This window comes from Lates calcarifer, linkage group LG14, assembly GCF_001640805.2.
Source record: "Lates calcarifer isolate ASB-BC8 linkage group LG14, TLL_Latcal_v3, whole genome shotgun sequence".
In the NCBI taxonomy this organism is placed as follows: Eukaryota; Metazoa; Chordata; class Actinopteri; family Centropomidae; genus Lates; species Lates calcarifer.
Genome location: NC_066846.1, coordinates 645,055 through 659,933, shown reverse-complemented (window position 1 = coordinate 659,933; position 14,879 = coordinate 645,055). Strand labels below are relative to the sequence as shown.

The 14,879-nt window shown below is 38.2% G+C and overlaps 2 long non-coding RNA genes across 3 annotated transcripts; both read left to right on the top strand.

Moving 5' to 3' along the window:
* Positions 1-3,871: 3,871 nt before the first annotated feature.
* On the top strand, positions 3,872-4,994 carry LOC108895212 (uncharacterized). Its single transcript, XR_001962927.2, has 2 exons — positions 3,872-4,033; positions 4,594-4,994. It is a non-coding gene; the product is annotated as an uncharacterized LOC108895212 (long non-coding RNA).
* Positions 4,995-8,448: 3,454 nt separating this feature from the next.
* LOC108895211 (uncharacterized) lies at positions 8,449-12,237 on the top strand. 2 transcript variants are annotated; one of them, XR_001962921.2, is made up of 11 exons: positions 8,449-8,615; positions 8,799-8,881; positions 8,997-9,091; positions 9,221-9,458; positions 9,619-9,687; positions 9,806-9,951; positions 10,105-10,193; positions 10,307-10,400; positions 10,538-10,750; positions 10,842-11,022; positions 11,310-12,237. It is a non-coding gene; the product is annotated as an uncharacterized LOC108895211 (long non-coding RNA). The 2 variants fall into 2 exon arrangements; XR_001962924.2 differs by lacking the exon at positions 9,221-9,458.
* The last annotated feature ends 2,642 nt before the right edge of the window (positions 12,238-14,879 follow it).

Below are 14,879 nucleotides of genomic sequence, written 5' to 3'. Positions count from 1 at the left end.
TTTCCTACACATTGTGTAAAAAATGAAAGACCTAAAGAAAGACCTGTTTATGAGTCATGACTCTACTCGTCATATCGTGAAAAGTTGATGACACTGTTTTAACCACATGTAAATTATCCAAACATCATGTTAACCTGAACCACACATGATGGACAGTTTTATTAACTTTCATTAATGTAGTATCCTTACACTAGCACAATACACTTTATTTGTTTGTTTGCCAGAGGCATAAAACAAGCTTATGGCATGTTAGCTTTTGTTGGTTTAACATACTTTTTTATTGGGCATTGTCTTAATATCCCCACAGTCTATGGTTAACACAGGTCGCCCACCCCGAGAGACCTTTATCACATACATCAGAATCCGATCTTTGGTTTGTTGCTTTCTTTTTGAGTTCCAAGAAGGATCAAAGTTCACCAAGGCCAACAAAATCTATAGGCTCTTAGACCTCTATGCAGACTAAGGCCAAAGCAGGTAAGTTGCTCAACTTTAGTCACAGAACTAAAGGCATCCATGGAAAGGTTGCAACATGCTGAGTAAGGGCATCTTTGGACCAAGGCTCTATGCCATTCCCCTGCTGATCTAGACAGTGCCAAAGTTTGGAAATTCCTACCTCATTAAGGGTCATATCTGGGCAATGCGAGCACTCAGAGATATGGGGCAGACACCAATGGAAAGCACTTGAATTGAGCAGCTAACAGACTTTCGTTTCAGAGAAATATGCAATTAAAATTTTAAGAATTACAATGGTTATAGACCAATATTTGGAAATTTGGAAGTTGAGTTTGGAAGGGGTTAATGACATCAGGATTAGGGCAGGCTTAGGAGTGAGGTCTCCAAAATTTCAACATAGCTACAACTCAAGGAGCTGAACAACATATGTCAAGCACACCTGCATATCTTGTTTCTGAAAACGTGTAATAATTTGGCCTCAAGCTCAAAAATACAGTGGTGAGAGGCCTGGCTGGGAAGGCTGACTGTGTGGGGAATGGGCAGAATTGTAACTTCTTTATACTTGGTCATAGAACCACACCAAAGGCATCTTAGGTCTCGACATGCCAAGTAAGGGCATCTTTGGACCAAGGCTCTATGCCATTCCTGTGCAGAGCTAGAGGGCACCAATGTTTGGAAATTCCTACCTTGTTAAGGGCCAATTCTGCAACAGAAGGGGCTAGAAACATGGAGAAAAGTGCTCCTGAAAGGTCTGGAGATGCTCATACACACATGTCAGGCCCATCTACACAGCGCCATCTTTGGGAGCAAAGCTGTCTGAAATGCTATGGGTTAGGGTTAGGGTTAGGGTTAGGCTCTTGTAGCGCTCAATTTACTGAATGCAACAGTGTCCTTGGTGTCCTCTTACCTCCTATTGTAGAGGAGTTACAAAGGTAAAAATTCCTTCCAAATTCTCATCTATAACCAATATCATAGATGAGAATTTGAAATCGCTGTTTTTTGTTCTAGGGGTAAACCTTTCAATTAGTAGATAGAACTCTTCAAGAGCTTTCAAACAAACATGATCCCCTCCTTCTAGGTGCTACATGTGTGAAGCTATGGAGGCAAAAAGTACTTCCAAATTCTAATCTATGAGTACTATCATAGATACTTCAAAGGCTCATATTTCACAGACAGAGGAAGCTAGAGAGGTGAATACAAGTGAAATTGAACTTTTCATCTAGTAGATAATGTCTTCAAGAGCTTTAAGACAAACTTGATCCCCTCTCTTTAGGTACCAACCTGTGAGGAGTTATCAAGGCATAAAGTAGTTCCAAGGCTTGGATTCAGAAGAAGTCCTGGAAGATACTAGAGTGGCCATCACAGTCACCTGACTTGAACCCCATTGAAAATCTCTGATGGGATTTGAAAAAGGCAGTTGCAGCATGCAACACCAAAAATATTAGTGAACTAGAGGCCTTTGCCCAGGAGAAATGGGCTAAGATTCCCCAGGAATGCTGCCAGAAGCTGGTGTCTGGCTATGCATCACGTTTTCAGCAGGTCATAACAGCAAAAGGGTGCGCTACTAAGTATTAAAGATGCTTGTCATGAAGGGGTTGAATATTGCAAAACAGCCGACTACTAGTTTGAACATTTTGTCAATAAACCTACTTTGCAGTGGGGGTTGAATCATTTTGATTGCAACTGTATTTGGACAGAACATGATGAGGACTTTCCAAAACTGTTTTTGTTGTTTCTCCTATGAGAAGTTATGATGTCACAGAGGTGCACCACAATGTGGAATCTGGAAACCTTTTGCCTTCTGTGGGCACTCTAAATGAAGCCAGTGTGTGAAAAACCTTGTTTTGCTGCATTTGGACGCTTAATAAGCACAGAATTGACAAATGGTGTGTCCAGTGAAAGGAGAGGAGAAATTTAAATCTCAGTCACTCTAAGATGAATATTTGTCAATTTCTAATGATCATGAACATGAAGAGGGGAAACATTTGCCTATTGTAGGGGCTGCAATTGAGGCCGGTGTGAGAAAATCCTTGTTTCACTGCTTGTGGGTGTTGTGCTGAGTTCTGCCTGCCGAGAACTGCATGCTGAAGAAGTGGAAACTACCTATCACCATGGTGATTTCTTGAGCAACGTATGGCTTGAAAACGGTTCAGCATTCTTTGCCAGTTTTATCAGCGGTAGTAAGTTATCGGAAGTCTTTAGTTTGTGAACATTTAGAGTTATTTGAGGTAACATTTTTGATATGCTTCATCACAAAATTTCTGAAGGCGAAATCTTTTCTGTCCATAATCAGAGTATTTTTAGGCATAGCATTTCAGACAGTTATAGAAATTTGCTCTGCGATGAGATTTTAAAATGCTGGATACGGATGTTCAGTTCATTGTACCTATCAAATAAAACAATTTGCTCGTAAATGTCTCAAATTCACACTGTCAAGTCAAAATGGCCTGAATATGTGGACTATCCATTACAGTAGTAAACTCCTGTAAGGATGCATTATTATACAACAAGTAGTTCCGACCAAGCAATCTGATTGGTCAACAAGACATTTAGAACGTGCTCAAATCAGCATGACAGCACACTTTACTAATCACTAAAAATATTACTCCGCCATACACATTTTACTTTGTTGGTAATAGTTGTATAATCGCAAGATTACACTCGAGGGTGTCCTTTAACGTCATTTGAGCAAAGCACCTCGGCTTTCTCCATCAGCTGTGCCGATGACACGGCGCTATAACTTAAAATTCATGTAAAAGTTTGCGATTGCAGAAGCTACATCTGTGTGAGTAAATAAATACAGCGTCTTTGTTATAACGTGGTTGATAAAAGTAAGCATTCATTTGTGCATTAGGCTGTTGATTTAGTTCGGTCAATTCCGAGACCTCGATAAAGCATTAACGTCAGCTCAGAGACAGACTAGAAAATCATTTCTGTTGCTAGCTCGTTACTAAGGGTCTGATTATTTGCCGTTTGCTCGGTTAATATTGCTTAATTGGCAGAGCAGATTTTGGAGCTGCCGAGATTTGCATCCCCTTAAATATGATGTGGGAAACACCATTTGACCCTCAGGTGTCTTTAGTTAAATATAAAGGGCGGGATGCATTATTCAGCAGAGCAGATTTTGGAGCAATCTTACACAATTTATTTTGAATTTTATTTGATATATTTGTGCAAAATTAAACACACAAAAGAACGGAATGTAAGCCCAGGTTACCAGAACCCTGTAAAGTAAATAAAGATAAAAGGTAAAGGAAGATATAGGAAGAATAATCTGTAGGCAGGAAAATTCAGTATTTGTTAAATAAATGAATGAATAAATAAATATTTCATTCCGAGCCTGTATAATACAGTTCATGATTAAGAGTTAAGTGTTAAAACAGCTTCCCCTAGTGGCATCTCCCCGCTGTGTATGAGAAATACTGTTGAGTCATCCCACGGTCTCTTCCTGACTGAGCAGCAAACGAGACAGACAGAGAGAGTGGAGAGTAAGATAAATGCAGATACCCCAATTCTAGAAAGAATAAAAGGCCTGTAGTGGTTACAATTCTTCTGCTAGGTGCCGAAAGGACAATTATCGGTGAGTCGATTGCTGAATTTGATGAAATAATTGAAAACAGGATCGAGCACTAGCATTAGCAGCGCTCGTCGTGGTGGCATGAGTTGGCATTATTCCCGCTAGCTAAGACTAGTTAGCTTTGGTAGATCCCTTATTGTAACGCCATTCAGTGGAAACTTTCCGGATGTTGATTTATATAACCGTTAATTGTTGTTACGGTACTGAAACTGATTTACTGCTGTGAAGCTGATTAGCAGCGAATGTGAGTTGTGTTGAAGGCATAATCCTGATGAGGTTTTGAGCAAATGTAATGTGATTACCGAGCTAATTTTTTGTGAAAGATGAGTTCAGATGTATTATTTGTTATGTTGTGACTAGAATTATCTCCTACTACCTCATGTTAGGTGAGATGAAGCTAGGTTCTGTAGTATGTTGAGTGTGATTGTGTTAAAGATGCTTATGGAAACTGAGAGCTGCTGTTAATCGACGATTTTATTTTGCTAAAGCAGCAGATCAACAGACCTGTTGATATTTTAAGAGAGGAAGCAGTTTAGCAGTGATTTCATAAATCTTTTTTTCAGCTTTGTGTATAAAAGGCCAGGAAATCCGTCATCCTTCATCATCCTCCACCATCATCTGTTCTCTGTTCTTCTTCTGCTCCATTATTTTCTGCCTTCTCAACATCAACATCGCCCCTGTCGTCTTCTGTGGATTGTGAGATTTTGCCAGATTTTGGGTTTGTCAGCCCAGCATCCTCCTGTAAGTGGTGCTGCCCAGAGTCGGATCAAGAGAAAGAGAGATCTTACCTGAATTACTGCTGTTCAGCGGAAGGCAGTAGGACAAATACAGTCCCCGCCTACACAAGAAGACACCTTTGCTTCACACTCTGATATTGGATGGACTTACACACAGAGACTGATTAGACTGAACTCCTTGATCCCAGTCTCATGGACACTGTAAAACAAGATAATTTGATGCTGAATTTTGGCTAAGTGAGTTTTTTTGTACTGTAAAACAGAAGGTTTTGTGTTTTTTGTTGTCTCCTCTTTTTGATATTCACATCTGTGTTTGGTTTACAGAACAAAAATTTAAAGGAGTTACAAATTAAATGGAAAGTACCATAAACAGCTCTAGAAATAAGACGAGACAGAGTAAATTGTTCTTACCATTTTAAATACATCAACAGACTATGAGCCTTGTTTCACCCTTGCCACTTGATGCCATTTCTCTCCAGCGATCCTAGAGCTTCTGATGCACTGGTCCATATTGAATGTTAATTGGCTTATTAAGCAGTATAGAAAAGTTCCCCTAAATAAATTTTAATTCTGTTACAAGAATATACAAAGAAAATCGATTCATTTCTTTTAAAAAATAGGAGGTGTTTAACAAAATTTAATCTGATCAGGCTTGTCCTTCAACGATTTGTCTCAACAGGTTTACATTGTGCCTAAGATGCACTGTATTCCAAAACTATTTAAAGTGCAACATCAGGGTACCAGCAGCCACAGGACTTCCAGCCACACCACTTGCAGCCCAGCACCTGCAGTTCCATCAGCCACAGCCCCTGTAACCTCAGGAGTGGCAAGTGCCACAGAAACTGATATTAAAAAATGTATGTATTACAAAAAAAAAAAAAATCCCTTTATAGATGTAAAAATTAATACCTTGTATATGATTACTAGCCATATACAGATACCCAGCAGTTTATTTTTTGTCTTATTGATACATTTAAGAAATTTTACATTTTTTGTTTAATTACTGGATAGTCTACTAATAGATTGATTAATACTTCTTGCTTTTGTAGACAGAAATGTGGTCATTGGACCATATAAATTGTTCTGCTGGGACATTGCAAGGATTGCTCCCAACCAAGAGCTGGAAAGTGAGATAATTTATTATATCAAAGCTAATTAAGTTCTTTAATTCAGATTTAGTGAATTAATCTCAATCTATCTAGAACTTTGATAGTCTTTTAAATTGCAAGTAAGTTATTGTAGAAGTAGAGGAAAACAATTTTTCAAAACTAACATTAATAAGGTCTGTTTATTCTAACACTTCACTCAAGCTAAATCAAGTGTATGCTAACTTAATAAACATGTCAAATACACTTTGTAATGGCTGTGCTATTACATAGAGTGTCTTGTGTTCTGTTTTACAGAAATATCAGCACACCCTATTTTGTATCTACTCTGGATGTTATCTGGTCCCTAAAGCACCCATAGAAAGGAAAATGTTTCCCCTCAGCCGCTGACTGTTCCCATACATCCCAATTGTTCATGAACATTGGAAATTGACATTGATCTTAGAGAGGCTGAGATTTTGAGATGCATCCACAAGCAGCGTAACAAGGATTTTGACTCACTGGACTCACTTAAAGTGCCCACAGAAGGGAAAATGTTTCCCCTCGGCCGCTGACTGTTTCCATACATCAGGATCGTTCATGGACTGATAAACATTCATATTTAAAGTGGCTGAGATTTCAATTTCTCTCCTTCACTGGAGATAGCATTTGTTAATTCTGTGCTTATTAAACATTCAAATGCAGTAAAACAAGGTTTTTCAAATGTATTCCTGACTTTCCATACATCATGACTGTTCATGAACATTAGAATTTGAGAAACACTGATATTAGAGTGGCTGAGATTTCAATTTATCCTCTCCTTTCTCAGGAGACAGCAGTTGTTCATTCTGAGCTTATTAAACCCATGTTGTGCAGAGTTCTGCCTGCCATCCCCTGGTTTTTAGCCAAGAGGATGTTACATGTGTGAAACTCATACTGATGAGTCAAACTAGACCAAAATATGATGTGGGAAACACCATTTGACCCTCAGGTGTTTGTAGTTAAATATAAGGGGCGGGATACATTATTCAGCAGAGCAAATTTTGGGGCTGCTGAGATTTGCATCCCCTAGTTTATTTTTTAGCCAAGATGGATGTTAAAAGAAGAAAATCAACACTAACTCTGAGAATTTTAATTTGCCCTGACAGAGGGAAATGTACCTCCAAACTTTGACCAGCTGGGATGATGACAACTTTATCCAGTCAGAAACAGAAAAAAGTCTGATACAGTTGCAATTTATCAGCACTCAAAGTGTATTTGTAATATGAACAATGTAATATTTAATAATAAATGAAAGGGACCCAACAGATCAGGATAACTTACAGAGTAACTGGAATTTAAGAATAATACATTGAATAAATGGTGTCTCCCGAGAAAGGAAATTTAAGTCTCAGCCACTCTAACATAAATTTTTCTCAAATTCTAATGTTCATTAACAATTGGGATGTATGGAAACGGTCAGCAGCCGATTGGGAGCTTTTTGCCTTCTGTGGGCACTCGAACTAAGGCCAGTGAGTAAAAATCTTGCTTCTTTTGGGCGCTGAGAAAGTTCAGAATGAACAACTGCTGTCTAGTGAAAGGAGAGGAGAAATTTAAATCTCAGCCACTTTAATAAAAATGTTTATCAAATTCTAATGTTCATGAACAATCGGGATGTATGGAAACAGTCAGCGGCCATTTTCCCTTCTGTGGGCGCTTTAAGTGAGTCCAGTAAGTCAGAATCCCTGTTTCACTGCATTTGCACACTTAATAGGCTTAGAATGAACAAATGCTGTCTCCTGGCAAAGGAGATAACAACTCGAAGTCTCAGTCACTCTAACATGAACTTTTGTCAAATTCTAATGTTAATGAACAATCGGGATGTATGGAAACAGTCAGCGGCCGAGGGGAAACATTTTAAGTAAGTCAAAATCCCTGTTTCACTGCATTTGGATGTGTAATAAGCTCAGAATTAATGACACGACTGTGGTGGGCCTCATCAGCAACAGAGATGAGACAATCTACAGGAGCGAGGCGAGCCACCTGGCCGTGTGGTGCAAAGACAACAATCTCTCTCTGAACGTGGAGAAGACGAAGGAGATTGTTGTGGACTTCAGGAGAGTGCACACCCAGCATGCTCTGACCATCAACGGTGCTACTATGGAGTGAGCAGCACCAAGTTTCTGGGTGTGAATGTCACAGAGGACCTCTCCTGGACGATCAACACAGCATCACTGGCCAAGAAAGCAGAAAGCAGCAGCGTCTCTACTTCCTCCGCAAACTGGGAAGAGCCAGAGCCCCGCCCTCCATCATGAGCACCTTCTACAGAGGCACTATTGAGAATACCCTGACCAGCTGCATCATTGTGTGGTACCTGCACTGCGTCCTGTCGCAAGACCCTCCAGCGAATAGTGAGAGCGGCTGAGTAGATAATCGGTGCCTCTCTCCCCTCCCTTCAGGCCATACAACATCCGCCTCACCCACAAAGCCCTCTGTACACAGCAAATTTCTGGAGTGAAAAATCTGGTAGTTAACCAAAAAAGAGTGAAAGTGTTAAATTTGTGGAGTTTATTTTATTATTATTATTATTATTTTATTTTTATTTATTTTTTTAACCTCTAACTCAGTTTGTGTTGAGGGATACTAATTGTCAGAGTAATATTTTGGAGTTCGTTCAGTGGGTGTTGAGGAACGTATTTTAATTCCTCTCCTGGAGTTCATGTTTAACGGTTGCTCCATGACTTCACCCGCGCACAGCAAGCTGAAACTGGACTTCGTAGTGAGGTAAGATTGAGTCTATTTTTCGCTTCTTCCTTTAACTTTATTATAAAATGTTTGGTTGGTACAGCTTACACAGTATTTTTGTTGAAGTTGATACATTTGCTGCATTTGGTCTTTGACGTTTTGCTCGATCTGCTGTAAAAGAGATCAACTTTAGGCAGCCATTTTTTCTGTTGAACCTTTCAGAAAAATACGTTTTCCCTCTCCAAACTTGCGTATGCACACTGGTGAAGACACGGGGCTTCAGTAGCTAAAGGAGTCTTAATGAGGTAACGCTAATGCTAACGTTAATGCTAATGTGATGAGCTAACGCTACAGTTAAATAAAATTACTCTGGATTGTGACTTTATTTAACAGTGCAAACATATGTAACTGTTGATAAAGTGTTTTTCAGTATAACAGAGGAGAGTCGGGTTCATCAGGTTGCTGGTATGCCGCGGAGCTCTGGCGACGTGTAGACAGTAGTGTTTGGCGCTAGCGTAAGTAACCACTAACCTACGTTAGCCTACAACTTAGCATTTTCACAGTGATTCATGAAAACCAGTGGTTAAAATTATTGTAAACTTAACAGCTAATCATTATTATTGTCAATCTTTTTTCAATGTTAGATGGCCAAGACACTGATAAAGGTACAACGAGGGGCAAAGAAGAAATATGTGAAACTAGAGGAAGCTTGCTTCTCTGATTTTCTTTGTGCTAGTAAGGTGTCTGTTTTGTATAAAGCTATGGAATAGCAAGTAACAGTATTTTGTAAAGAAGTACTGGTTGTCTTGCTACAGTCCAGGAGAAGTTTCTCATCCCAGAGGACACAATACTGAATCTGTTTTGTCATCTACACTGACGATGGTAGGGCATTAAATCATGTTTGCAGAGAAATATTATGGGATTTGAATCTTAACTCAGAGACAGCTGTCTGCTGAATGTCTACTTATGTGCTAGTGGATAACAAGAATCTTAATAAATATAGCATTTGTTACTCATTAATTAAGTGTGGTTTGCATTTCAGAACTTTCATTGGTTGAATCCTCCAGGAACTCTGGTAACTGCTCAGACATGACAGAATATGTGACTCTTGGTAAGTAATGTAGTATGAGGTGATGTTCATGTTTTGTCTTCAGCCTGGGACTGCAATAGTAGTTTTGTGATATCTGATCTTAGCCTTTATAAGTATTACTCTGTTTTGTGATCTTCAGATCTGTCTGTTCTGCAACAAGGGGATGAAGTACCATCTTCTCCAAGTCTGACAGATACTATGTCTGTCTCAACAAGTCTTAGCAGTGACACTAGTGACTCAGGATGTAAAGGGAGTCAACCTTTGGACAGTAAACATGCAAGAAATGTAATTATAACTTGCAGTACATACATAAAATGTTTGCATGATTCCTGGAAAACAAATGCACTTTGCAAATAATAATGCTCATAGTTATTCATATAAAAATGTTCAATTTTAGTTGTAATTTTTTCCCTTCATAATTGATTTTTTTTTTTTTAGACTGTGGAGAAAATTCTGACCTCAAAGCCAGCAGGAATGACTGTGATTGAAGAGTATGAACAAACTGGGAGTTTGAAAGATTCCACCAGGTGATTAATGGTGAACATCATTGTAGCACACATGCGTGAAATAGAAGGGTAAGAACATGGAAAAAAAAGAAGAAAACAGTTATTCTTAGGAATTTTTTTTTCTCTTTTTGCAGGAGTCATGTTAGTAAAGCAACAAAGGAGTTCCATGCCCTTGGGATTGTGTCACGGTTTCCAAGTTTGAAGGACCCTTACTCAAACAAGGGATATGTAAGTTTGCACTGTGTATCATGTGTAAAATAATGACAGCTGCTGATTCCTTATTTTTTGTGTATAAGCACTAAAAGCATCATAAATGTGCATAATATTATTTACAACACGCAGCAATTTTTTTTTCTTTTACCTAGGAACACTTTTGCGACAGTCAGAGCAACAAAGGCTTTCTTGAGTGGCACAGGTGACCAGCAAACAGGAGATGACTGTATGGAAGCCATATCTCTTCTCCACCACACAACAGACCATGATTTAGTCTTCCAGAAGATGAGAGAAACCTTCCAGTACCGTCAGCAAATTCTGCACAATCCACAGCACTCAGCTGATTCTTGGACACTAAAGGACTGGTAGGTATTAAAAATGAATTTGTAAAAGTTGTATTAAAATATTAGTTTTACATTAGGTGGCTGAAATAGTTCTTCTTTCCTTTTTAATTAGATTTTGCAAGACGTCTCCTTTATGTTTGGAGAAGAGGCCGCATCAAGGTTCCTGCAAAAATGGAACACCATTTTGAAGGACAAAGTCATCCAGGAGGCCAAGAACCTAAAGGAGACCTCACTTCTAAAGCGACATCTGAAATCTGCTCTGAATGAAGGATCTGACACCACTGATGATTCAGGTACATCATCAAAATCAAACAAAATCTCCAGGATGGAGAAGGATTTTATTGACTACTTTCCAGAAGAACAAACAATTATTAAATAACTGAAATCTGTTTGCATAAAAGTTTATTATTTAATGTTTAATATAAATAATGTCTCTAACAAACATTTGTTATAACTAGCACACTTGTACTTTTTTGTTTTAAAAGGTTTGTGAATAACACTATTTCATTCAAATACTGCAGTGAATTAATTTTTTTTTAAAGGAAATTATTTATAAGGTGATGTCTTCATTGTGTTTCAGTCATGTCAAAGCCTTGAGGATCATCTGATGACCACTGGAAGGGGGCTCTTAGCTGTATCTTCTTGCCACAGGAATTTCAAGAGCGTAGGTTTTCACCTTTTATGTTGTCTTGGACAAAAAGCTTGTACCATGTCAGTCATGTACGTCCTTGGGGGCTTTTGATGAGCTATTTAAGTCTCATTTTGTCTTCAGTGTGAAGTATGATGATTCTCTATCCAGACTGTACACATTTTTGCAGACAACTGTGTACAATATTGACATAGGCAGAACTGAAGAAACTCCAAGAGTGAAAGAGCTGAGAGCAAGGCTTTTGAACAAGCTGTAACTAGTTTATTCAGCCAAAATGTTAAGTTGTTTCTCTGCACTTCATCCTTTGGTACAGTTGTGCTTTTGTTCAGGCACCTAAAACTAATTCATGGAATGTATTCAGGGAAAAGTCTAAGACTAAAATGTGGTCAGACAGGTTGTTGTTTGCAGTTCTCTAGTTATTCTGGGTTTAGGAGGCATCTTATTAAGATACATGCATTAATTGATAACATGTGTGTGCCTTATGAGACCCTTTCCAACTATGACACAGACAAATGCAACAATTCTCAGTCTATAAATGAACTACCCTCAACTTCATCTTAGTGCCAAAATGCTGTAACAGGCACTCCTATGTCCAGTCACAAGAAAGATATGTGTGCTTCCATTGTAGCCAAGCTTTTGGGAAGCGGTGTACAAAATACTGTAGTTCTTTCTACTATTGAGAATTTACAGGAATTTGTGGAAGATCTGCAATCTGATATTCAGGATCAAATATTGAACTTAATCCCAGCCTCAATCATTTTGCACAATAATCAAGTTGTTTTTGTTTTGATTGAGCATGAAACTTTTTTTCATGACCATTTCCATGCTTTTCAAGTGAGTGAACACATGCCTAGGAAGATACTGGTTATAGAAAGGGAGCATTTAACACATTTCAAGTGTTTTGATGCCCAAATGTCATATGGATGTGATTCCAAATTTTATATTGTGTTAGAAAATTGTATTATTTGATTTATCAGAATGGAATCCATGTGAACTTGTTTTATGTACTTCAGCAGGAGTAAATTCAATGGTTTAGCTCATGTTACACAATGTTGCACTAAAAACTGTTGTTATGTATTTATTCTGACGACAAAATGTAATGCATTGTGTATGTTATTGACTGGTTTATACAACTTGAGCTGTACTGTTATGACCTTGAAGGTGGTTTAAATTTAAAATAAAAACAATTTCTAATGTTCATGAACAACCGGGATGTATGAAAACAGTCAGCGGCCGAGGGGAGACATTTTCCCTTCTGTGAGCGCTTTAAGCTAGTCCGGTAAGTAAAAATCTGCGTTTCGCTGCAATTGGACGTATAATAAGCTCTCTAACAGCCAAGCTCAAGTTTGGGTTTAGATTTAAACGTTATCTTGCTCCTATTACGTTGTGTTATTACATGTCAACTACATAAGCAGTTTTCCTCACATTAAGTACATAATTTTAGTTACTTGCTTAATATTTTGAACAAAACCTACTAGCTCCATTAACTGTACCTAAAGCCGTTTGTAGTCATTAGCAGTGTATGAGCCATTTCCATCTGTGATGCAGACATTTCTGTAACTCATATCCTCACGGTATATACAATTATTTGTTAATTTCCTGCCTGTAATTCCTGCACCAGCTCTCATCTGAATTTGTCTGGGTAGAATTAATCACAATAGGCTGGTAAGTGTCAACATCACACTGTAAGAATCCAAACCAGAATCAGAATCTCACGGTAATGGTGGCGGAGACTACAATTCCCATGATCACATGATCATGACATCGCTAACACCATCTTCTGTTGTTTTGATTGAGAGACCCCTAGCGGCAGAAGTGACACATTGTGCGTTTAAATCATTAAAAATTCGAAATTGTAACAGAAGAAATGTGATTTAAGAAAACTTTAAGAGTCAATAAATATAAATTAATTAAAAATACTTCACATACAATAAGAGGACATTAATGCTATTTGAAGGAAACTATTGATAGATGTTAGATGTGAATCATGTATATAGACACGGATTTAGGGTACTTACAGAAAGGCTCCTTTAACTCCAGTATATCACAGTAAGCAGTATCAAACTGACCATAGATCATATTTACCCATTGTTGAACATTTTCAACTACATAAACTGATAAGTAAGCTATGATTGGGTGTTGGAGGTATTGTTATATTGTTATCTGTTCTGTCTTGAGTTTGAGTTTGTGGCTTTGCACACATTAGCATTACACAGCTTGAGTTATGTGACAGCAGTAATATTATTTGTGTTTTTTTGTTTTTTTCTAGATCATCTCCTGGGTGCATTTGGTGATGATCTATTAACGTTTTTAATGCTTTAACACCAAATCCAGGTTGGACCCTTTCATTCACGCATAATAGTGGTGAAGATAATACAAACCAAAAAAAATATTCTGGATTTATTGTTCCTGTACTGTACTGATTTTTTAGCCTTTGAATATTTTAAGTTTTTTTTTTTTTTTTTTTTTGGATGCATGTATGGTGGATAAAAGTGTCTAAGTATGAACATTTTTGTTCAATAGTTTTAAATGAAATTTACATGATTAAAAGTGGGTTGTAATGTTTTTTGGTGTTATGAACTTACATAACCTAGCTGCAGTCTTCTGGGAATTATTTAACAATATACAGTGAATTCAGGATGCTTCACTTTTTTCACATTTTATTAGGTTGTATTAAAATTGCATGCAAATTTATTGAAATGAAACGGAATACTTTCTGATGACATGGTTGGAGCATACAGAGTCAAAGCCATTTATTTACGTGATAAAAAATTTAAATGTTAAATATGGTCTGAAAAATTCACCAGGAAGTGTGGATGATTCTTAGGAGCCCTGTAGATCAACCAGGCTAAACTTAGTTGTTCCAGATGAATCAACTGAATCAACTGCAACCCTGTCATTATCTTATTCTGTAGTTAGTTCACACTTTTCCGTGCTCTCTCATTCTCAAAAAATTCTTAGGTTACTCCTCATACGATTCTTGGCAGCAAGACTAACTTCCTTTTTCTCTAAATACTGTGACAGCTTCTGAGGTTGAAGCCTCAGTTAAAACTTGGCTGTGCAACACAAGAGATCGGGATGGGGTTGAGAAAAGTAGAAAGCCCAAAAAGAGGAACAGATAATGTTCTTGTAATGTAATGTTCTAATGTATCAGGTTTGTTATATGTTTTTTTTTTTTATTATTTTCATGTACATGCAGTTTTGTAATCATTTTTTTCTTCTGGATCTCAGTAAATGTAAGTACTTGAAATGCCTACAGAGCTCACTTTAGCACCCCTGAGGGGCCACTGTGGGCCCCATCACCACCATGAATTGTGGGGGAAATGTGTGGCCAGCTCTAAAGGGCCTGCCCCACATGGGCAGTTACCTCCACATGGGTCATCTGCCAGCTGTTAAGAAACTGGCCCCACCTGGGCCCTATACTGTGGGACCCACATGTGCCCCGCATTTCACAACGGTAGTGGGCAGCCCACTGTGGGCTCATTTTCTTCCCGCAGTGGC